At 42.4% G+C, this 25,521-nt stretch overlaps 2 long non-coding RNA genes and 1 pseudogene across 2 annotated transcripts; all 3 read left to right on the forward strand.

Annotated features, from left to right (window-relative positions):
* Positions 1–832: 832 nt before the first annotated feature.
* On the forward strand, positions 833–2,557 carry LOC147375488 (uncharacterized). Its single transcript, XR_015161554.1, has 2 exons — positions 833–1,355; positions 1,944–2,557. It is a non-coding gene; the product is annotated as an uncharacterized LOC147375488 (long non-coding RNA).
* Positions 2,558–8,283: 5,726 nt separating this feature from the next.
* On the forward strand, positions 8,284–8,731 carry LOC147375489 (P antigen family member 5-like; annotated as a pseudogene).
* Positions 8,732–9,749: 1,018 nt separating this feature from the next.
* LOC147375490 (uncharacterized) lies at positions 9,750–11,903 on the forward strand. The gene is made up of 2 exons (XR_015161555.1): positions 9,750–9,975; positions 10,924–11,903. It is a non-coding gene; the product is annotated as an uncharacterized LOC147375490 (long non-coding RNA).
* Positions 11,904–25,521: the final 13,618 nt, after the last annotated feature.

Consider the following 25,521-nt stretch of genomic DNA (forward strand, 5'->3'; position numbering starts at 1 on the left):
ATGCACACAATGCTTATGTGGGCTGGAGAATACAAACAGAATGGCTGTGACCTCTAGTATTATCAGGCTGGCTAATTGGTAGTACAGCTGCCCCTATATAACAAAGAGTGACCGCTACCAAAAAAGTGTGTGTGCATGTGTGTGATCTTTAAATTTTAATAGCTAGTCAGACAGTCCTTAGAGAGAGAATTGGCAGCTTTGGCCTGGAGGCTGCTCCCCCACCTGTCTCCAGGCACTGCAAACACAGCTGTGTAAGAAGGAGACAGTCAAAGCTTCCAAGGAAAGAAATGGTACCGTCTGGGGGAGTGAAGTGGGGGAGCAGACTAACAATGGGAGCGCCTTTCTCACAAACCCACTTGGGACAGGGCCTGTCTAGCAACTGCAAAAATTAGCAAGGAGGACATGATCAGGCTTTTTTTTTTTTTTTTTTCCCTCTATTTATTTTTAACTTCACTGTAAAATCACTGAAAACCCGACTCAATGGCCATTTTAAAACCATTTTTTAAAGGATGAGACAGAGCACACCATTCAAGCGGAGAGGAGAATAAGGTAGCATGTGTCTCTGGCAAGATTCGTATTCAGGTATCCTTCCCGCATGGAGGTGAAATGGAAAGACGATTCATGCTCTGTCACAGAACTCGGAGTTCCTTATACAAAACGCAGGACTCCCTGGGAAAGTGCCTAGAAACTTCTTTATCTGGATTTCTCCAGAGTGCGAAGTGCAGGCATTTTTTAAAGTTCAACTCTTTAGAGGAAAAAAAAAAAAGTCAGGGGAGGCAAGATTTCAACAGATGTTAGCAGTTCTAGAGTGGTCAGGGGGCTGCCGCTCCCCGAAGAAAGGGGAAATTCGCAAAGGGAAAGAAGTCGTTTTGGAAGAAGAAAACCCCAGCAAGGAGGTATTTTCCGTATCATTTTAATCACAAAATAGCACGAATGCGGTCTGTGCCTGCGTGCTACCCAAACGTCGATCTGAATACCACTGAACGCTGGTTTGAAAATTTCCATTTTTGTAATTTGCTTTCCTTTGTTAAGCCAAGACTTGAGAGAAACCTGGCAGCCGTCTCCAAGTTTGGCACGATTTTCCTTCCGACCCACTCGGTTGGTGGGGATGTGGAGGGGACCGCACAAGAGAGGAGAGAGAGGGAAGGAGGTAGCTTCAGAAGCGCCCGCCCGCCCACCGGGGCCTGCGGAGGGAGCAAGCCCGGCGTCTCAGCCAGGGGGTTTGGCTCCACCTACAGGAATCTGAGGGCACTCGAAGCAGATCCCTCTGCCGCCACGGAAACCCAAGGTGGGGGGACTCGGACAACTGCTGGAGAATTTCCCAGCCAATAGGAACGGGCTCTAAGGAGCTGACGGTAAGGAGTCGGGAAGTAGGGATCGCCATCACCGGATCCACAGCGGCATGTCAGATCCAGCTCAGGGATTCGTACTTAGGGAGGAGAAAAGGCTTCATGCCTCCCCTATAACCTATGATTGATTTCACGCGTAAAATGTTTCTGAGGACAAGGGCAGTGTCTGGTCCGAGTCCAGGACCAGCATACAGCCACTGTGCTCAACTGCTTAATGAATGAATGAACGAACAAATGAATCTAACCCACTGGATAATACACACGGTTAAACATCAGAGATCTAACGTGATTACAAACGCTTTTTCCCTCCAGGTATATTTATAGAGCCGTCAGGCATTTTGCTAATGGCCAGTAATTGCTGAAAAAAGCTACTGCACTATCTACACTATTCCAGCGTTCCACCTCCAATGTGGGTAACACTAATTAAGAACCACTCATATCCTCTGATGCCCTTAATTTGCAGATGAGTAAATAGAGGTTTGAAGAGGGGTTTTGTTGCTGTTGTTGTTTTGTTTTGCCCCCCAGTTATCCACTTTGTGGGTGATAGAACTGGTTTGGGGCTAAAATTTCCTGACCTTCTCTCTGTTTTCTAAGGCAAGAGATTTGTTCTGCTGGACGGTGGAATGGCCTGACAGATACACTGAGCTGATTGACTGTCGCAGGCGGAAGTTCGCTCCCCACCTACCTGTTGTCCTGTCCCTGAGCTTCTCTCTCAGCTTCTGCAAGAGACTGAGGCAGCTGCTCCTGCTGCTTTACTCCAAAAATCAAACGCTGCCTGGAAATGGTGCCAACTGGCTGCTAAACTTACGAATTCATTTTTTTTTTTAAGCCTAAAGGATGGAATCTTTGAGCCTGCGGGTTTGTAAGCTACAAACAGGCAGGTGCTGTGTTTTAGCAACACAGGTGTCTTATATCCAATATCTAGCACATGTACTTATCCAAAGTGCTTAATAAGCAGTTATTGAATTTCCCAATGATAGTTATGGATGAAGATGATATTTACCAATTGAAAAAGAATTTTTGCTGTAGGCAGTTTGCACTCAGTTTCCAATTTTTTTAAAAAAAATTATTCTTCCTGTAAATGTGATTCTGTTTGCATTGTATCAGATAAATGATGATGTAGTGAAAGTTGGAGATGAGAAGATCCAGATTCCAACCACAAGCCATCTATAAAATGGAAATAAATAATACTGTTATGACCTCCTAAAGAATTAGACATGAATCATTATTACAGTAATAATCACAGCATTAATAATAGCTTTGAGGTATTATTAAGTGCTAACTACATTCTAGACTCTCTGCTAACCACTTTAAGTGCATTATCTAATTTATCCTCATAACGACCACATATGGGTTACAATTATTATGCCCATTTTACAGAATGAGGGAACTGAAGTTTATAGACACTAAGGTGCTCGCCTACATGACAGCTTGTACTGGTGAGGCCAGTACTGGAGCCCAACTCCTACCTGACTCCACTAGTGTGTGTGCTGAGTCACTTCCATCGTGTCTGACTCTTTGTGACCCCATGGACTGCAGCCCCCCAGGCTCCTCTGTCTATGGGACTCTGCAGACAAAAATACTGGAGTGTGTTGCCATGCCCTCCTCCAGGGGATCTTCCCAACCCAGGGATCAAACCCATGTCTCTTATGTCTCCTGCATTGGCAGGCAGTTTCTTTACGACTCCACACTCCATAAACATGGTTACACAATAGATACCTATTGACTGATTCAATGCTAGTGATATTCAAATCTTTGTCTCTTAGTTCTTAGTTCTCATGGGGACTCTATACTTTTATTTCCAATTACTGAAATAATGGCATTAATCGTACATTCCACTACTGTTTAAATTTAAAAGGACATAAGCCAAACGCCTTTTTTTCTTTCATAAGCATTTACTGAGAACTATCCATATTCAGACCCACTCCAGTGTTCTTGCCTGGAGAATACCAGGGACAGGGGAGCCTGGTGGGCTGCTGTCTCTGGGGTTGCACAGGGTCGGACACGACTGAAGTGACTTAGCAGCAGCATCCATATTCAGAGGAGCTTCCCAGGTAGCACAAGTGGTAAAGAACCTGCCCTCCAATGTAGGAGACGTAGGAGATGAGTCAGGAGCATCCCTGGAGGAAGACACAGCAACCTACTGCAGTATTCTTGCCTGGAGAATCCCATGGACAGAGGAGCCTGGTGGGCTACAGTCCATAGGGTTGCAGAGAGTCATACGTGACTAAAATGACTTAGCACACACACACACATCCATATTCAGACCTCCAAGCTTGGTCAGGGGCAGTGGTTTGAAACTAGGGGTGATTTAGCCCTCCAGGAGACAAAGGCAATGTCTGGAGACAATTTTGGTTGTCATACCGGGGGTGGGGAGATGCTATTGGCCTCTAGTGACTGGAGGCCACAGTTGCTGCTAAACAGCCTACCGTACAGATGACATCCCACCACAGCAGAGTTATTTGGCCCAAAATAATAGCAGCAAGATTGAGAAACCTTGGCTTAGGAAGATGGAGATGAATCAGGCAGATATAATCATTAATCATCTGATATGGTAGATGTATGTATAAATTTGGAGCACAAAGTTTACGAAGATACTTATGTGGTGACAAAAGATAAGTGCCCCAAAGCCCATAAAGAGTTATGGGGTTTACTGTGGGCTGGGAAAAGCTTGGTGGAGGCAGTGGCACTTGAGCTAGGGACAAAGAAGAGATACAATCTGGATTCCAGATAAAAAGGACAGTGTGCAGGGTGTGGGTGTGCCTAAGGAATGTTGGCTTATTTTAATTGGAGTGGAGGACGTGTGAAGAGGAGTAGTGGAGAAAAGGAGGTAACATTTGTTGGGGCCAGATCAAAGCGCCTTGAGCACAAAGAGAAAGACTCCGAACTTTCTTTGTAAGGAATGGGAAGCCATCCGATATTTTCACATGGAGTAATAACATGATCACGATGTTCTGGGGAGATGAATCTAGCAGCTGAGTGAAAACGAACTGTAGAGAATAAGCTGGAGACAGGAAGACATGTCAAAACACTACTGTTGCATGTCTTACTATTAAAAGGAAACCACTTAGCTATTTTAGTTTTTATTAGTAGCGACCAATAATAGAGTGATTATTGTGATTCAAAGCCAAACACTGTCTATGCAACCTCACTTAGTGTTCCCGTCTGTCACAAGGATCTCCCCATTTTACAGATAAGGGAACAGTCAGAGTGACTAGGAAACAGCAGTGTCAGAACTGGCTATCAAAGCCTGTGCTCCTAACTGCTTGATGTGCTGTGTACAAGGCTGAGATTCTTAACCTCTTGACCAAACCAGACTGTTCTTTCTAAGGCAGACAATAAAACGAGGCAGCCCAGGCCCCCACTGGGAAGGGGAAGGTCTAGGACAAACAGCCTCAGGAAATGCGCTCCTCCTTGGCAGACAGAGCTGACTGCAGGGAGAAAGGGAGTGTTTCTCTGGGCTAATTTTGGAGGTGTGGGGAGCATAGGCATATGCCTTATTACAAACACACTTACACAATAGAGTCCCTTAATTTATTTGGAGTTAAATTGGTTCCCCCCAGGAGGGCGGTAAATGAGAGCAAAATGGGAATGTCTGTAACAAAGATCGAGCTTCTCACATCAAGCCTCTCCTGGCTGATGAGGTAGCAAGCACAAGACATGAAGTGGGGAGTAGAAAGGCTGTGACTCAGAAATTCCTTGTTTACTTGGCTCCTGAGCAGATGGCTAACTGGATCCAGGTGTGTGCTCTGGTTTTGTTTTAGAGCCTTTTGGCCACAGCCAGGGAAGGAGAGGAAAGGTGTTGACCATATCCGCAGACAGAGTGGGTGGCAGCATTAGAAATCAGTGGAGGTGCTGACAGAGGCATGGCCATACACACCAGCTGGCACCAGCAGCTGGGTGGGCTCTTCATGACCTGCAACTAGAGTGTCTTTGGTCACCCAGGGCACCAGTTTTGTCATGAAAGATTCATTGCAAAAAACTAGAGAAGGATAGAACCAAAATGGTGTCCGTCACTGAGTAGCCAAGAACCAAGAGGTAGAGTACATGTGAGAACACCCTTGAAAATGTCCAGGTTTATCTGGAAGGAGTTGAGATGGTGGAAACTCTCACAGAGCAGGCAGGGGAAGAGTCGGAGAGACTTCCATGGCTTTTGATGCCCAGTCATTTCATGGTGACTCTCCATCTTGGGATAATCTTTAAACTCATTGGGAAAGTTTGTGATCTACAATTTAAGGGTAAAAGGCTCCAGGATTCCGGAGTTCCAATTCTTCCTTTTAAAGTCCCACAGCACTGAGCAAATGTAAATTCTAGCCATAGTCTCTTAGATCTGACAGCCTAGTAAATAGACTTCTTAAAAAATTCAGAGAACTTCCCTGGTGGTCCAGTGGTTAAGAACCTGCCTTGCATGCAGGGGATGCAGGTTTGACCCCTAGGCAGAGAACTAAGATCCCACTTGCCACAGAGCATTTAAGGCCACGCACCACAACTACTGAGCCCACGCACCATGAGTAGAGAGTTTGTGAGCCACAGGGAAAGATTCTGCATGTGACAATGAAGACCCCACGTGCAGCAACCCGACATGGCCAAATAAATAAATAAATATTTTTTAAAAAATTCAGGACCCAATCTACTCTCTAGATTAGAACTCCTCAAGATCAAAGATTGAATTTGTACCACCAAACTTAAGAGGTTCTCAAGAAGTATCTGAGTTGAATTCAGGGCAGTCTTCTCCTGAAACATCAAGAGTATTACTAGATGCATTAATATAATGTTTAAATACAAGTTTTATTTTCATCTAATTTAAAAAAATAGCCTAATCTTATGTATCAATATGCCTGTTTCTACAAAGCAAATTTGGAAAACTCAGCAGTGGCCACAGGACTGGAAAAGGTCAGTTTTCATTCCAATCCAAAAGAATGGCAATGCCAAAGAATGCTCAAACTACCGCACAATTGCACTCACCTCATATGCTAAGTAAAGTGATGCTCAAAATTCTCCAAGTCAGGCTTCAGCAATACATGAACTGTGAACTTCCAGATGTTCAAGCTTGTTTTAGAAAAGGCAGAGGAACTAGAGATCAAATTGCCTACATTTGCTGGATCATCAAAAAAGCAAGAGAGTTCCAAAAAAAAATCTATTTCTTCTTTATTGACTATGCCAAATCCTTTGACTGTGAGGATCACAATAAACTGTGGAAAATTCTGAAAGAGATGGGAATGCCAGATCACCTGACCTGCCTCTTGAGAAACCTGTATGCAGGTCAGGAAGTAACAGTTAGAAGTAGACATGAAACAACAGACTGGTTCCAAATCGGGAAAGGAGTACATCAAGGCTGTATATTGTCACCCTGCTTATTTAACTTATATGCAGAGTACATCATGAGAAATGCTGGGCTGGAAGAAGCACAAGCTGGAATCAAGATTGCTGGGAGAAATATCAATAACCTCAGATATGCAGATGACACCACCCTTATGGCAGAAAGTGAAGAAGAACTAAACAGCCTGTTGATGAAAGTAAAAGAGGAGAGTGAAAAAGTTGGCTTGAAGCTCAACATTCAGAAAACGAAGATCATGGCATCTGGTCCCATCACTTCATGGCAAATAGATGGGGAAACAGTGTCTGACTTTATTTTTTGGGGCTCCAAAATCACTGCAGATGGGGACTGCAGCCATGAAATTAAAAGACGCTTACTCTTTGGAAGGAAAGTTATGATCAACCTAGACAGCATATTAAAAAGCAGAGATATTACTTTGTCAACAAAGGTCCATCTAGTCAAGGCTATGGTTTTTCCAGTAGTCATATATGGATGTGAGAGTTGGACTATAAAGAAAGCTGAGTGCCGAAGAATTGATGCTTTTGAATTGTGGTGTTGGAGAAGACTCTTGAGAGTCCCTTGGACTGCAAGGAGATCCAACCAGTCCATCCTAAAGGAAATCAGTCCTGAACATTCATTGGAAGGACTGATGTTGAAGCTGAAATTCCAATATTTTGGCCACCTGATGCGAAGAGCTGACTCATTTGAAAAGACCCTGATGTTGGTAAAGATTGAAGGCAGGAGGATAAAGGGACGACAGAAGATGAGATGGTTGGATGGCATCACCTCAATGGACATAAGTTTGGGTAAACTCCGGGAGTTGGTGATGGACAGGGAGGCCTGGCGTGCTGGGGTTCATGGGGTCGTAAAGAGTTGGACACGACTGAGCAATTGAAGTGATACAAAGCCTTTGCCCATAGTTTGTAAGTTGTCCTAATACTAAGACCAAATGCCAAAAGGCACATGTTTTTTTACTGGAGAAAATCTGGAAGAGACAGTTATACTAAAACATACTACTCAGAAGGATCTGTTTCACCGTTTTTGCTTGTGTAAGTGGCGTCATTGTGCATGTATGCACGGTGAGTCGCTTCAGTTGTGTCTCTTTGAACCCTATGAACTCTAGCCCACCAGGCTCCTCTGTCCATGGGATTCTCCAGGCAAGAAGTGGGTTGCCATACCCTCCTCCAGGGGATCTTCCTGACTCAGGGATTGAACCTGAGTCTTGCATTGCAGGTGGATTCCTTACTGCTGATGCCACTTCCCCAAGTGGCATTATTAGGCCTCTTCAAACCAAACAGTGTCCTGTGAAAACAGTCAACGCCAGAAACCAAAGTTCTCATTGCTATGGCCTCTCCATTTTGTTACCGTACATGGGATGTTCCATATGGAGATGAGGAATAAGACTAAAAGCACAACTCTTCAGGCTCAAGGGTGTCAAACAACTAGAAATGTCCCCAATCACTTTACATGTATCCCGCCCTTCAAAATAGCTAGCTTGAATCCAATCCAGTGGATGATGTATTACTTAACCTTGAAGTATCAGGCTAGCTTCAAGTCTTTATTGACTACTCTCTATGCATATGGAGAACTAGAAGATACAGAGATAAGAAAAAAAGGCCAACAATAGTTATGCCAGGGAGGTCATGTTCCTGCCATCCTGATTCTTCCTTATTGAATGAAACTCAGCCAGTAGATCCTCATAGCAATATGGCCGGGGAGTAAGTTGGAAAATATGAGTGGGCATGTAAACACAAGATCCAATTCTGCATGGAAATGATGGACAGTCTTCCAGCCAGTTGGACCTCTGGTTGCTCAGCAGCCCAGTGATAAACAATCTCAACGAGGGAAACCACCAACTGAGAGATAGGATATTATACCTGCTCAGGACAGTAAAGATGAAGGGGCACCTGCTCAAGGGCCTGTTATGGAAGCTGATCAATAGGAACTGGCTCTGTTGAAGACTGTGGATAAGCCCAAAGGTGGTCCTAATGTCAAGGAGGAGATTCTACCAAGTCTAGAGCCCATTAAGATGCCAGAAGCATGTGAAGGGACAACCACAATTTAAACAAAGACAGACTGAAACCAAGCATGCTGTCCTTATGTTGGAAATTTGCTGTTAACTATCTCTCGATAAACTTTCACAACTTAAAAAAAAGAAAAAGGGTCAAAATAGGACCCTGGACCCCAACTTTCGGCTTATAAGCCAGTTGAAGAAAACACAGTGAAGATGGATGAATAGAAGACAGTATTTGTGCCTCAAACACCTGCTGAGTGCCTAATTTGAGCCAGGCTTTGTGCTAGACAACAGCAGTAGCAAGGCTGAATTGGTTCCATTTTGTTCAGTTCAATGCTTGTTATTCATTTGGTACATATTTATTGAGTGTATTTGGAATAGACTACAGCTTTTCAAGCCTTAATGTGTATGGAAATCACCTGGGGATTCTGATTTCATGGGTCTGGGGTAAAGCTTGAGACTATACATCTCTAGCAAGCTCCCAGGGAATGCCAGTGCTGTTGGTCTCTGAACCACTCTTTGAATAGTAAAGGACCATACAATGTCTTGGTTCTTTCCTGGTGGCTCAGAAAGTAAAGAATCTGCCTGCCATGCAGGAGACATGGGTTCAATCCCTGGGTCAGGAAGATCTCCTGGAAAAGGGAATGGCGACCCACTCTAGTATTCTTGCCTAGAGAATTCTATGAGCAGAGGAACCTGGCAGGCTACAGTCCATGGGGTCACAAAGATTTGGACACAATTGAGCAACTAACACTTTCACTTTTCTTAGAAAAATAAGATAGCCATGACCCCTGCCCTGATGAAGCTGATATTCTAACAAGGAATATAAATATTAAACAAGGAAGATGTTCAAAGTCTTAGGGAGAGCATTTTGTGAGGGGACCTAACTTCACCTAGGAATGAAAAAAAAAAAGCTTTCCTGAGGAAGCGATGTTTAAGCTGATAAGAATCTGCAAACAATAAAGGAGGAAGAATATTTCAGATAGAGAGAACAGCATGTTCCGAAGGCCTGGAGGTGAGTGAAAGCTCAGATATTCAACAAATATTTACTGAGTTTCACCATTTCTAGGCTCCAGGCTACTGGATATAAGACCCTGCCCTGGATGAAAACACAGTGGGAGAGACAGGCATGGAAACAGATGACTTCAAAATTATGCCGAGAAGTTTTAACGTGGTAATCACAGGATGCCAGAGAGTACTCAAGAAGATTTCCTAACCCAGCCCAGGAGAGAGGACATTGGAACAGAGCCTTTGCTGATGAGTGGAAATAAGGAGAGAGAAAAAGATGTGGCAAGGTAGGAGATCTGGTCCTTGCCACTGAGGACACATAGTCTAGTGGGGAAGTTGGCAAGTTGTGTTATGTGATCCTGCTGTTAATATAATATAATCATCGTCTGCAAACATTGCCTGGAGCATAGTAGGCACTCATTAAATATGTGTTGACTGGATGAATATCTCAATGCTGTGTGAGTGATAGACTCAGGACGTCCTAGATATAACTGGATACTGAGTTGTTACCAACTGCAAGTGCCCTAAAAGTTCAGAGCACTAGAGTATGAACAAGAACTGGGCTTGAAGGAAGGCTAGACTCTGGAAATGTAGGGTAGACCAGTAGACATCCATTCTGAAAAGAAAAAAGTATCAGTTCACTGCTGGGAGTAAAGGATTTAAAGGAAAAAAAAAGAGCACAAAGCAGGGTTTCTTTACCATCTGAGCCACCAGGGAAGCCCCTAAAGCAGGATTTCTTAATCCAGGACCCTTGGAGCTTCTGGGGCATCTATGAAGCCCCAGAGATTATGTGTGAAATCCTAGGTATTTATACATCCTAGGATTCTTTTTCTGGGCAAACAGACTAGAACTCCATTGATGGTCAAAGGAGTCCACTGACTCTCACTAGGTTAGGACCCTTGGGGAGAGAACAAGCAGCCTATTCTAGGTAGCCTGTGAGCCACTTACTGGTTACAAATAATTATGGCAATGGAATCCCAACACAATCAACCTCAGGTCTGAGTGTGCTAGATGCTTTCAACCCTGTGTTTGAGTGGCATTTTAGCAGTGTCCTCGCTGCTTCTTGTCAATCCAGACCTGTCCCTGTTGTCAGGATATCCTCAGCAGTTGATCAAGGTACTTCATTCCAAAGGCTATTTATATGCACCCAAGTCCTTCCCCTTGAGTTTCCAGTGGGGACAATGGCCTCTTGTTAGATTGTCAACTGTTGACATTTCTCTGATCTTTTCTCACAGTTTCTGTTGAGCAGCAGTTGCTGTAACCACCTAAGCATCGAACAAGCAACTAATTGGAGCAGATTTAATAAATGTCCTGGAGAAGGAGGCTGCATGTTTATGGACTTTCATGGTACTTTCATGGTAGTGCATAATGGACCGGGTGCTCTTGCACCCACCTGCTTATGCTACCATAGTAAACACAAAATTTACATATCTGGAAGAAAACAGTATTTGCCGAAACATTGATAATAGACGCAGGATATTTGTCTGTTATGGGTAAATGTCTCCATGGTTTAACTTTGCACCATTCTATTTTGGTTAAAAGTATCTACAGGATCATCCCTTACCATCTTCCTTTTAGAATGCACTGGTAATTGAGGACTTTGCTGGTGGTCCAGTGGTTAAGATTCTGAGCTTCCACTGCAAGGAGGTGCAGGTTTGATCCTTGGTCAGGGAACGAAGATCCTGCACACCATAGAGTGTGGCCAAAAAAATAATAAAATACCCTGGTAATTGAAAAGGCCCGTTTTTCATCAGGAACTGGGGATTTTGAAGGGAGTTTGAGGGAGAATGGATACATGCATATGTACGACTGAGCTGCTCTGCTGTCCACCTGAAACTATCATAGCATTGTTAACTGGCTGTACTCCAATATAAAATTAAAAGCTTAAAAATTTAACGTAAAAAATAAGCACAACAAAAGGAAAATGGGTAGATGATTAAAATGCATATGCAAACAGCTGAAGCAAAAAATATAAATAAATGTATAAATAAATCTTAGATATCAAAATATTCAATAACTTTAAAGTGAAACAAAATAAAAACAAAGTTAACAAAGTTTAAAATAAATAAATAAGTACGCCACTGTTAACCAGCATGTGTGGAAATGGGAAAGTCTAGCTAGTGCGGGTAGAAATATAAACTAGTACACTGGAGAACTGTTTCATAACGTGTATCAAAAGCTTTAATAAAGGACATGAACTAAAAAAAAAAAAAAAGAATTGGAGTTTTGCAAAATAGCAGTTAGAAATTCCTCTGCTTGAGGAGACAGGCAATGTTTCAAGTTTGTAGGATAAAATAACCTTAGAGTAGAAACCTTAGCAACCAGGATGTATTAATAGAAGTACAGCATTCAGAATGAGAGGAGCGATAGTCCCTGTCTCCCCAGGGCTAGACACACCACATAAGAGATCCTTTTTATTCAGTATTTAATGACACATTAGAAGGGGGATAGCAATAGACACAAGAAGCTGCTGCTCTTGAAATGAAGGCAAATGGCAGTGGCTAACTTTTGCAGAGTCCTTACTAAGGCCTGGGTGCTGTGCTTTATATTGTACCTTTAATCTTCACAACACTCTACTAACATACTACTATTAATAGTAGGGCACTACTACTATTATCTCCATTTTACAAGTAAATTCAGGTTATGCAAATTGGTAAGTGGCAGAGCTGGAATAACACTTGTTCTGTCTGACTCCAGTGGACCCTCAGCATAGGCAGTTGGCGTATTTTCAGCTACTCTTGCTAGAGATGATTGGCAATGAGGACAATGAAGTCATTGCCACTGTATGTGTGCACATCAGCCATTTCACCGGTCAGCACACACACTGTGAGGGCAGTGCCCATACTAATGATGCACATATTGACCTCAAGTTTAGCACAGAGCTGGGCACATGGTAGGTCTTCCTTACATTTTTTTTGCTGAATAAAATAACTAATTTCTGAATATTTCAAAAAGACCAACTCACCCATCAGATTATTGAAAGTGTAGGGGGAAAAGCACATTCTAGAGGGTTTAAGTTGTTACAAGTCATTTTAGAGGACACTTAGCAATAATGATCACAATCTGAAATGTGTAAACCCTTTTATGCTGCTGCTAAGTCACTTCAGTCATGTCGGACTCTGTGTGACCCCATAGATGGCAGCCCACTAGGCTCCCCTGTCCCTGGGATTCTCCAGGCAAGAACACTGGAGTGGGTTGCCATTTCCTTCTCCAATGCATGAAAGTGAAAAGTGAAAGTGAAGTCGCTCAGCGGTATCTGACCCTCAGTGACCCCATGGACTGCAGCCTTCCAGGCTCCTCCGTCCATGGGATTTTCCAGGCAAGAGTACTGGAGTGGGGTGCCATTGCCTTCTCCGGAACCCCTTTATACACACATACAAAGAAACATGCACATATATACACAAAGATGTCATACACATATATACACCAAGAAACATACACACATATATATACACAAAGATGTCAATATATATATGTGTGTATACTTATATACATTTATTTGTAAAGATATACACACAAAAAATACATGTGTGTATATATATACATTTACATATGTGTGTGTATTCATTACAGTTCTGTTTGTTTTAGGAAAATAAAATGGAAATAACCTAAATATCCATCAATAGGGGGATGATTTTTTAAAATTATGATACAACCATACAATGCAATACTATGTAGGCATTAAAATATTGAAGCAGATATATTATGTTAACTACATAAAACTGCTAATTCCTTCCTGTTTAGATCTACAAATATAGCAATTTCATATGGTTCAACTTCATCCATGTGCAGATATGAACAATTTCTAAGCATATTAGAAACTGAAAAAGGCAAGTTGTAAAGTATGACGTATTTATGTTTAAACATAAGAAGCAAAAATATAGAAAATAAACGAGAGATACTCACCAAAGAATGAACATGGTTATTTCTCAGCCTTTTACAATGAGAATTTTTAATAATTTCTTTTTAAAATGTGTTTACTACAAGTAATTCCAAAGGGTTTATATCTTTTGTAAGATTTCTTTCTGATCTATAATTTCCAAATACCATGAACTCACCATCTTTCTCCTCTGACACAGATGAGGAGAGTAATGAAGAATTAGACGTAATTATTCAGGCAAAGAAACCCAGATTATTGTGAGAACCAGGCAAAAGGCAGAACTTTGTCTTGGATTATCTCGAGACAATCGCCTGAAATTTTCCTGCTTACATTTCCTGTTTGAACCTGGCTTTTCAGATTTATTATGTGAGGTGATCTGTTTTTTTGTGATTCAGAACCTCACAGAACTTGGCAGGCAAAGAAACACAAAGAAAGGAAGAAAAGGAAAGGGGAAAAGTGGGGGGGGGGGGGCGCAAAAGAAGATGGGCAAAATTTGAGAAGGCTTTATAAAGTAATATAACACACCCCTTACCCTCTGGAAACAAAGGAACAAAGCTAATGGGAGACAAAAGATGTTCTCCTTCCCAAACCATGAAAGCATAACACTCTACACCCAAAACTCCTCCGCATTCCAAGGAGTGTCTAATACCTTTTACTGGAATATCTGTACAACAAAGGAGTTGTTTTGTTTTTTTTTTTTTTTTGTATAGTGTAAATCCTTACAATGCAATAGAATGTTTAATCCTGTTTATCATATTTTAAATAATAAATGTAGTATACTGTTTATCATATTTTAAATAATAAATGTAGTATACTAACATTAATGAATTATCCTTTACAACCAGGCTTCCCATCTATGATTAAAGATAGTACTCAGACAATAGAAACACCAACGTTGCCTCATTCTAGGTAGCATATTGTTCCTGGGTTTATTTATTTATTTTTTTCTTGTTGGTTACCTATTTTATTTATAGTAGTGTGTATCTGTTAGTCCCAAATTTCTAATTTATCCCCCAATCCCCAGTTCCATACTTCTTTCTCAAGACTGTTTTGGCTATTCAGGGTCATTTTTGTTTCTATACAAATTTAAAATGTTTTGTTCCAGTTCTGTGAAACATGTCATTTTTAACTTGATAAGATTACATTGACTTTCTAGATTGCCTTGGGTAGTATGGTTATTTTAACACTGCCAATTCCTCCAATGTAAGAGCACTGTATACATTTCCATGTTTGTATCATCTTTGATTTCTTTCATCGGTGTCTTATAGTTTCTGGAGTACAGGTCTTTTGTCTTCTTGGGTAGGTTATTCAAATTGTTGTCTTCTCTTGATTCTTATTTCTCTAAATCAGCTTTATTGAGGTAGAGTTAACACAAGATAAAAATGTACCCATTTTAATTGTACATATCCATGAGTTTTCAGAAGTAATACATTCCCTGATAGCTCAGTTGATAAAGAATCCACCTGCAATGAAGGAGACTCTGGTTTGATTCCTGGGTCAGGAAGATCCAACCCACTCCAGTATTCTTGGGCTTCTCTTATGGCTCAGCTGGTAAAGAATCCGTCTGTGATGAGGGAGACCTGGGTTCTATCCCTTCCCCGGTTGGGAGGATCCCCTGGAGAAGGGAAAGACTACCCACCCCAGTATTCTGGCCTGGAGAATTCCATGGACTGTATAGTCCATGGGGTTGCAAAGAATCGGACACGACTGAGCAACTTTCACTGTCTTTCACATTCATGCAGCCACCACCATAATCAATTTTGGATGAGGTGCCGTCATCCAAAAACGTTAACTTGTGCCAGTCAATCCCCACTCCTCCTTCTGGCTCCAAACACCGATCTGCTTTCTATCACAATAGATTACATTTGCTTTTCTAGCATTTCATATAAATAGAATCATACAGTATGCACCCTTTTGTATGTGTCTTCTTTCACTCAACATGATGTTTTTGAGATTTACCCATCTTACTGTGTGCACTTATAATTCATTCCTTTTTATGGCTGATTTCTATTGGGTTCCATGGTCTGGCTACACTATAACCACAGTTTATCCATTCACTTACTGAAGGACATTTTGGTTACTTCTAGTCTTTGGCTCGGAGAAGGCAATGGCACCCCACTCCAGTACTCTTGTCTGGAAAATCCCATGGATGGAGGAGCCTGGTAGGCTGCACTCCATGGGGTCACGAAGAGTCGGACACGACTGAGCGACTTCACTTTGACTTTTCACTTTCATGCATTGGAGAAGGAAATGGCAACCCACTCCAGTGTTCTTGCCTGGAGAATCCTAGGGACGGTGGAGCCCGATGGGCTGCCGTCTCTGGGGTCGCACAGAGTCAGACACGACTGAAGCGACTTAGCAGCAGCAGCAGTCTTTGGCTATTATGAAGAAAGTTGAACATTAGGTTGATTCTTACTTTTGCAATGATTTTTTCCCCCAATATAGTCATTTGTTTTAAAATTAGCAATAAAATTTATAACTCCAAATCTGATTTGAAACTGATTTGAAATTAAAATCATCCATTTGGTTGGGCCATAGAGATGAGAAATAAACCTAGGTATCTTAGATACCTACTGCTGTTGTTTAGCCTCCAAGTCATGTCTGACTCTTTCGCAACCCCATGGACTACAGCCCTCCAGGCTCCACTATCCATGGGATTTCCCAGGCAAGAATACTGGAGTGGGTTGCCATTTCCTTCTGCAGAGGATCTTCCTGACCCAGGAATCAAACCTAGGTCTCCCGCTTGGCAGGCAGATTCTTTACCACTGAACCACCAGGGAATTCCCTAAACACCTACTAGGTGCTCATTAATATGCACAGATTATCACTTAAATCTTCACAAAAACACTAAATCATGAGGTAGCTATTATTCTTATTTTACTAATAAGGAAATAGGGGCACCAAGAGGTTAAAGAACTTGTCCAAGGTCAAAGAGTGACTAAGCAGTAAAACCAGGAATTTTCACCCAGACCTGCCTGACTCCCATCTGATGCTCTGCAGCCCTACTTCTCATTGCTGCATCTCTGGCAGGAGGCCTGGTAAAGAAGCTCAAAGGCAGACAGTTTTGATTAAAAGTTTTGTGTTGATCTAGAGCGGGGAAGCAGGAGAGGGAAGATGGCAGTGATTGGGTAAAGAGAGGAAAGAGGATGAAATAAGAGGAGGGAAAGCAGCACTCTGTCCATCTTGACAGATTAAGGAGTCTGAAGATCTAGTAGGGAGCTGACCTCCCTGGAAACTGCCTAAGGCCTGAAACATTCCTGTTCACAGTTGAAGGCAAAACCTTATCCAGCCCTGGCAGCTCCTTCCCTCTACATCAGGGCCCCACCTCTGGAGCCTGACACTCTCAGAAATCCAGGAGAGGGAGCACCTTTTCAGCTGGGTCAACACTGCTGTTTTGCATGGAGTGAACACCACTCACCTTTGCCTCTGAAGTCAAGAAAAAAGCCAGGCTTGGAATTAGAGAAACTGAAAACAAGTAAAATGACTCATTTGAAACAGTTTGAAAAGTGGAAAGTTTAATGATTTAGCTCAAAATCAATTCCATGCCTACAAAGAGAAAAAGAAGCCAAAGTAAAAGAGGGAAATGCAGGAAGTCTATGGCCCTCAGTATGTGTCAAACACCGAGCTAACAATTTTGCCTTTATTAATTGAGCTGATGTTCATAATCCTATCATACACAGGATTATGAATAGTACGTAATAGTAATAGAAGTCTGTACTATTTTTATTCCTCTTTCATACATGATGAAATCATGCCTCAAAGAGGTTAAATATCTGCCCAGGGTGATACAGTAAATGGCAGAGACAGTCAAGCTCACTAAGCACTACTCTGTCTTGCTCCCAGGGGCTATATGCCAGAGACTGTGTATATATACATTTATTAAAAAATGTTTAAAACAGGGTACCAACATTTGGAGAGCTCATGAGTAAACATTGGACATTGCTTTCACTTTGGGGACTTTCCCAGTGGTCCACTGGCTGAGACTCTGCTCCCAGTGCAAGGGGCCTGGGTTCGACCCCTGGCCAAGGAACTAGATTCTACATGCTGCAACCAAGTCTTCACATGCCACAACTAAGATCCAAAATAACCAAATAAACTAGTGTGTGTATGTATGTATGTATATATATATATTTATCTCCTTATATTTTAAAATCTTCCCTGGTGGCTCAGACGGTAAAGCGTCTGCCTACAGTGCAGGAGATCCGGGTTCAATCCCTGGGTTTTAAAAGGAAGAGAAAGCAATAATTATGTAAAAAAAGGAGAAGAGGAGGGAAGGAGAGGGAGAGAAGGAGGAGGACCAAAACTCCCACCTGCTTCTTGAAATCCTCCCAGATCAGAGGACCTGAGGATTGGGAGACAGAGTGCTTGTCATGTAGTTAATTCTCTCAGCAGATGCCCAAATCGTCCACAGCCCATCTCCATGGCCTCATGCTTTGAACACCTCCAAAGAGGAAGTATGGAGACAAAGTGAAGTGAAGTGATGTCGCTCAGTCGTGTCCGACTCTTTGCGACCCCCTGGACTGTAGCCTACAAGGCTCCTCTGTCCATGGCATTTTCCAGGCAAGAGTATTGGAGTGGGTTGCGATTTCCTTCTCCAGGGGATCTTCCCCACTCAGGGATCGAACCTGGGTCTCCCACATTGCAGGCAGATGCTTTACCATCTGAGCCACCAGGGAAGCCCCTAAAGTGTTCTTCTTCTAACTAGGCAGAAAGGTCCCACTGAGTTCTGAACTTGGATCGCTGGATTCAGAGTCCAGAGTGCTCATCATTACACGATGGAACCCCCTACTTCCCTGGTGGCTCAGACAGTAAAGCGTCTGCCTACAGTGTGGGAGACCCAGGTTCAATCCCTGGGTCGGGAAGATCTCCTGGAGAAGGGAATGGCAACCCACTCCAATACTCTTGCCTAGAAAAGCCCGTGGATGGAGGATCCTGGTAGGCTACAATCCACGGGGTTGCAACGGACGCGACTGAGCAACTTCACTTCTGGTTGATGTGTGAAACACTGACCCTTGCTTCTCCCTCTGTCTCCCTCTCTGTCTCCCTGGTGATGAAAAACTCCAGCTCAGTTCATCTTCTCCCTTTCTGAGTTCTTTTATCTTTTACTCTCTTCCACAGCCATTTTGGACACCTAATCATATGCTGTGTTTCATTGTTTCTCAATTACTTTGTATGCGTGAGTCATGACCCCCCAAGGAGGCTGAGGACAGCCAGCCATATTTTATACTTCTGGGGTCCCCCAGAGGAGTTAGGTCAATTCAGGGCATATAGCAAGCACACAGTAAACCAGTGAGACCTGCCAAATTAAATTAACAATCCATCATCATTAGAGTAGCTTAAAACTGGCCATACTCAATGAACTGTCATTTAATTGGTGTTTCCCGCAAAAGAGCCCCCTTTCTACAATATCAATTTTCAAATTAAAAAAAAAAATACTGACAGCAAAGACCTGTTAAAAGGAAACTTTTCCATGCACCTCATGTTTGTATTTGAAATACAGCTTCCTAACCAAGAAAAAAAAAAAAAAGGAAAGAGATTAAAAGCAAAGCATCCTAAATTGTACAGTTGATGTATTGTTCCCAGTCTCTACAACTCAGACATTTGGAGCCTCAGATTCACCCCTTACCTTTCTCATATACTCATCCATTTTTGCATCTAAGAGTTAAGATTTTTAAAGGTTGATTTTTAAAAGAAATATATCCCGAATCTCCATATGAACTGTAAGGTTCTCATTTCAAATGGATACAGGTTAGAATATGTTTGATCATAAAAGCAGAAAGGCTAGAGTAAAGTGCTGTGCAGAATCTATCGGAAGAAATGGGATCAGAGCAATGTGGTGCACTTCTGTTAAGTGCATATCACTTAACTGCATAATCAGCTTGTGCTCCCAAGAATTATGCAGTCTCTGTGTGGCCCCCATTAGATTGAATGTGTTGCTACTCCAGTTAATTGCATATTGGAAAATTGCATAATTCAGCTCTATGCACCCTGAACCGAGTTCCAAATGCCATCCGGTACAATGTAATCAAACTAAGGAAGTGAAGAGCTGGAATACTTATGAGACTCTGCCCATTTGTCACATTTGATTTGCAGAGTCTGTGCTGTAAACAAGGCTGCCCATTGGTCATAGGGCTGTGCACTCTAGATTCCTGTCTACCCCCTCATCATCCCAACACAACCTCAGATACCATCCAAAACTTAATTTTAAATGGGTCCTAAATAAAACAGGATGCCAGCATGTGAAAATTTGATTAAAAAATAAAATATCTGACTCATAACTATGGTGTTCTCTTCCTAGGACTGACGTTATTTACATGGAAAAGCAGAAAATGCAGGGACTAATCTTGAATCTAGCTGGACAAGTCTTTTCCTCTCTCATGGTCTCAGTTTCCTCTTCTGTACCATGGAAATAATAGTACTAACCCTGTTGACCTCACTATGCTCTTATGAGGGTTAAATACAATGCTGCTTGGTAAACTACAAAGTGATGCAGCAATCTATTACCAGTTGCAGCAGAGGGAAGAGATTGGGCTTTATATCAAGAAATACAGAGAGTCTATCAAGTTGCTAGCAATATTCAGTAAGGATCAAGGGCAGCAGAAAGTGGTAAAAGAGAAATGAAAAGGAGGAAATGCTCCCAACTCTATGGCAAACCCTTCAAAGATCAGATGTTGTCCTTAGTTTCAGTTCCCTTCTTACTCTGTAGAGACTTGGAGCTCTTTCTCATACATGGGCACTCATGCCATGCAATGAGATCCTCATTACACTGCCTGTTTAGCAGACACGGCAGCATATCCACATGAACCAGTGATAAGTATAGGGGCTGGCTGTAAAGAAAGATAGCACCCATCACGCAATGCTTTAAGCTCTCCAACTCTCACAAAGAGGGGTTTGAGCTGCCCATGCCTGAATCTTGGAATCTAGAGGAAATGCTCACATGCCAACTGGCAACATTGGAGCGTAGCCCAAAGACTTCAAAGGTTTCCTTTGCTCTTTGCAGATTTCCTTCCATAGATGTTTTATCCTCAACTTGTATCTATTAAGACTATGAGTGATACTTCTTAGACACCTTTTCTGCCTGTGAAATGGTCCTTCTGAGTCGCCTGGAGGAGTCTTTAAGTCAATGGTTGCCAAACTCTAGAGTAGTTGGCTGCTCCTTTGTTGTCTGTGGAGTGGTTGAGAGGAGTGGGTGCTTAGTTCAGCCTCTTACTAGTTGTATAATCCTGGGAAGTGTACTTAATCTCATTAAGTTTTGCTTTACTTTTCTGCCAAATGGGGCTAATGAAAGTATCTACCTTTCAGGGCTTCTGTGAGGGTGAAATGAGATCCCATATGCCAAGCAAAAGGCACAACACTAAGCTGAGCTACCCATTACTAGCACAGAGACCACAGATTACTCAAGATAAGCTAATGGGAATTATGCATCAACATCTGTACAGAATTCTGAAATAACATTTATTTTAACAAAAATGTGGTGGTTTTAGGCAATTTAATCTGCATGCTGTTTGTCTCACTTAAGTGTCTAGTAAAGTATTTTTACTGTGGAAAGAGGACATCATGACTTCAAGTAAAATGTGAGCACAAATCATTCTAGAACATTACTAGGGCAAGAAGTGACTCACACTTCCACTCTGACCAATATCATCAGATGCAGGCATATTTCACAGTTTGAGGGGACAATGAGAGTGTGCCTCTGAGGAGCTTGCCCAGAGAAGGCACTTAAATGTTGGATGAATTGAATTAAGCACTGGTTGAGTTGAATTAAGGGCAGAAATTCAACTGATCGGTTGTTACAACTGAGAGAGTCTACTATTTCTCAAAAGATGGATCAAAAACTGGACAAGCATTTCAGTGTAACATTCCAAACCTTCTAAAATCTGACTCTTCTATGCATCACTATACTCTTAGCAACTTGTATAGTGCCTGATAGCTAATATGTGCTCAATAAATAATGGTTGAATAAGTTAATGAATTTGTTAATGATTCCAATATTTGTTTCTAGCCTCATCTTCCATGATCTTCCAGCATGAACTCTTCACTATATTCAGGCTGATCTACTCATGATTTCCTAAACACTAACTTATTCATTCTTACCTCCGAAACTTTGCTTACAAACCTTCCCATAAGCCACATTCACTGCTTCTCTTATGCAAATTTGTCTCACTTTTTGAGGTGTGATGTTGCAAACTGTGTCAACTTGGCTAAGCTAGAACTACATTTCCCAGGATCTCTTGCGATTCCAAGTTAGAGTTGATGAAAAGAATTTGCAGGGATTTGGGAAGATCAAAGTCTTATTAGATGCGACAAGAGACAAAAGCTGGTGCTAGCAGGTTCAGATTTGTCTTGTTTCCACTGCTGCATGACAAGCTCTTCTTCCCAACTGCTGGCCCTGATGACCACCAGCTTCCCCAACCCACCACCAGATGCAAAGTCAACCATCTCCCTGGGCTTGTCCGTCATCCCCTTGGTGGTCCCATCTAAGCAGCTAGATTTATTCTGGCTTTCCAGAGTTCCCTTGCAATTCCTACTTATCTACCAGTGCCAGCGTTTCAGGAAGACTGGTTAGTGATTTGACCTCTGATCTTCCAGCTCCTCTTTCTGGATTTTACATCCCCAGATCCTCCCATAATTACATAATGTCTAATTGCTATAATAAATTCCTTATTCCGTAACAGTCATAGTAGTTTTGCTTCTCTGATGAATCTTTAACTGATACACAAGGCTCAGTTCATGTAACAGCTGTTCCTTGATGACTTCTTGGCCTCTCCAGAGCATTTCCTCTACACTTTCTTTGGTACAATGTGTTCGTGGTCCTCCACTGGCATTACTCACACATTGCTTTGTATTGTATTTACATCCACATGTGCTTTCATGGTGCTCAGAACACGGTTGGTATTCAGTAAGAGCTCAGTGAGTGAGTTTACATGGCATTTGTGTCACCACTCTCCCCTCTCACACAACAGTCATTATTCATTGATCTCGCCATGCTTTCCCATCATGCTTGAACTCTGCCTCATGAACCTTCTCCATGCAGCGCTATACATGGACAACTGTACCTGGCCTGGAAGAAGAGATCTACCTGCCATACCGAAACCTGTGAGTATAATGACTGATACTTTTTAGGCAAATTAAATAATTTGTGGGTTTTACCCCTGGGTTGGAAAGATCCCCTGGAGGAGGGCGTGGCAACCCACTCCAGTCTTCTTGCCTGGAGAATCCCCATGGACAGAGGTGTCTGGCAGCCCATGGTTCATGGGGTTACAAAGAGTTGAACATGACTGAAGAGACTTAGCACAGTGTGCACAAAAGGTCACAGTGCTTGCACACACATAGCTCAGTAAATATGAATTCCCTTTCCAACCTCCTGCCCCACTGCACCCAGCTTTCACACGGTAGGTAGCCAGTAAATAACTGTTGAATGAGAGAATGTCAGTACAATGTTCACAAAATGAGCTGTATGACCTCTACAAACCAAAGTGACTCACAGGGATTTCACCTTTTTAAATAATGAATAAACAGAAGGACAGCTAGAGTGAACTAACTGCATTTTAAGAAGGCCACTCCAGACATTTCTGGTTCTTTCAGAGCTAAAGTAGACAAAATACAAACAAGCCCAGGCTCCAACTAACAGAAACATGTGGCATTCTGTTAAGCACTTGAAAAGAGGGAAAACCTTTCTAGCTTCTGTTCTTCTGGGGTGATTAGCCTGCTTCTTAGTAGTCACATAAGAGGAAGATTATAGAAGAGAAAAGAAACTTGGAGAAAAAGTTTGGGTTAGAATTATTAGGTAGGAAATATATGGTCTAGAGAGGAAATTTTCTGTAAATTTCTGAGAAGGCTATCAAAATGAGACATAATTGACGTGACCCTTGGATTTTTGGTAGGCTCTCTTTTCCTGGTTTTGCTTCGCCAGTCACAGTCCATATTGCTAAGAATTCTGGCAGGTGCTGCCCATCCCTGTGCTCATGCTTCATATTCCATCTTCTGTTTCTGTGAATGGGATGTAGTGATGTCCTCAGCCATCCTGGCAATCAATAATTGAAAGCATAGATGTGAAAAAAAAAAAAAAGAAGCAGTGTGCTTATTCCAGTGGGTGATAAGGTAAATGAAATAAGCTCACTCTACAGGATAGACAATGTCCAAAGTAAACCACTGGCCCAAATCCTTGCAATGTACCCATAAAACCCTAGTGCTAAGCAGAAAACGAAGTGCAATGTTGTCCTTTCTCACTTGAAAACTGGGTATCTGTCTTCCACTGGCTTTTCATTAGAAGAACTATTTCAAGATTATCTCCATTAAAAAAAAAATTTAGGTGGAGGATAATTGCTTTACAATATTGTGTTGGCTTCTGCCACGCAACATGAATCAGCCACAAGTTACACATATGTCCCTTCCCTCCTGAACCTCCCCCCAATCCCGCCCCGTCCCACCCCTCTAGGTTGTCACAGAGCACCAGGTTGAGCTCCCTGTGCCCACACAGCAGCTGCCCACTGGCTGTTTTACACATGGTCGTGTATATATGTCAACGCCGCTCCCTCAGTTTTCTCCATCCGTTTCTTCCCCTCGCTGTGTCCAAAGTCTTTTCTATATGTCTGCATCGCTATTCCTGTACTGCAAATAGGTTCATCAGTATCGTGTTTCTAGATTTCTAACATATGCTTTAATACATGAAAATTTTCTCTTTCTGGCTTGCTTCACTCTGTATAGCAGACTCTAGGTTCATCTACCTCACTAGAACTGACTCAAATGCATTTCTTTTTATGGCTGAGTAATATTCTATTGTACATATGTACCATTCGTCTTCTTTATTCGAGACTATATCAACTTAATTGACATGTATTCACACACCCAAGCCTAGTGTGTGCATAACCTAACAAGCAATAGACTGCATCTGTTTCCTGCCTCTACATGGATCAAAAGAGCACTAAGCTTTGGGTAACTGTTAAATGTGAGACATTCTCATTTCGCCTCCACATTTTGGGACATACCATCATAAGCTGGGTCTTCTCAGGTAGCACTAGTGGTAAAGAATCCATCTGCCAATGTAGGAGACATAGAGACTCGGGTTCAATCCCTGGGTCAGGAAGGCCCCCTGGAGGAGGGCGTGGAAATCCACTCCAGTATTGTTGCCTGGAAAATCTCATGGACAGAGGAGCCTGGCAGGCTACAATCCACAGGTTCACACAAAGTCTGACACAACTGAAGTGACTTAACACACACGCAAACATACATTATAAGATAGATCCGCTGCCTTCCAGTCTTCTCTAGACTAAAAGTCATGTGAATAGTAGATACTGCAATCCCAGGGACTGAAACAAGGCCTGGCATAGAGAATGTGATGAGTACATGTGTGCTGAATAATGAGTGAGTTTTACCATATTGGTATGGAAATGCCCCCCAAAGATGCCTTTGTTATAATTCCCAGAACTTTTGAATGTATGGAAAATGAAAGTGTTAGTTGCTCAGTCATGTCCGACTCTTTTGCTACCCACTGGACTATAGCCTGCCAGGCTCCGATGTCCATGGGTTCTCCAGATAAGAATACTGGAGTGGATCACCATTCACTTCTCCAGGGGATCTCCCCCACCCAGGGATCGAATCCGGGTCTCCTGCACTGCAGGCAGATGCTTTACCATCTGAACCATACTGCAAAAGGACTTTGAGGATGTGATAAAGAATCTAGAGAAGGGGAGATTATCTTGGATGATCTGGGTGGGGCCCAAAGTACTCACAAAGGTCCTTATTAGTGAAAGAGGGAGGAGGGAGAGTCAGAGAAGGCGATGGGATGACCAAAGCAGAGGTCAGAGTGATGGAGAGCCATGAGCCAAGGAATGTGAATAAATTCTAGAAGCTGGAAGAGGCAAGGACACAGATTCTCCCCAGATCCTCCAGAAGGACAGTCTTGCAGATGCTCTTTTTAGCCCAGTGAGACCCAATTTGAACTTCTGACCTT

This window comes from Bos grunniens, chromosome 3 (genome assembly GCF_055505025.1).
Source record: "Bos grunniens cultivar Pamir isolate PY7600 chromosome 3, Bosgru_T2T1.0, whole genome shotgun sequence".
Lineage (NCBI taxonomy): Eukaryota > Metazoa > Chordata > Mammalia > Artiodactyla > Bovidae > Bos > Bos grunniens.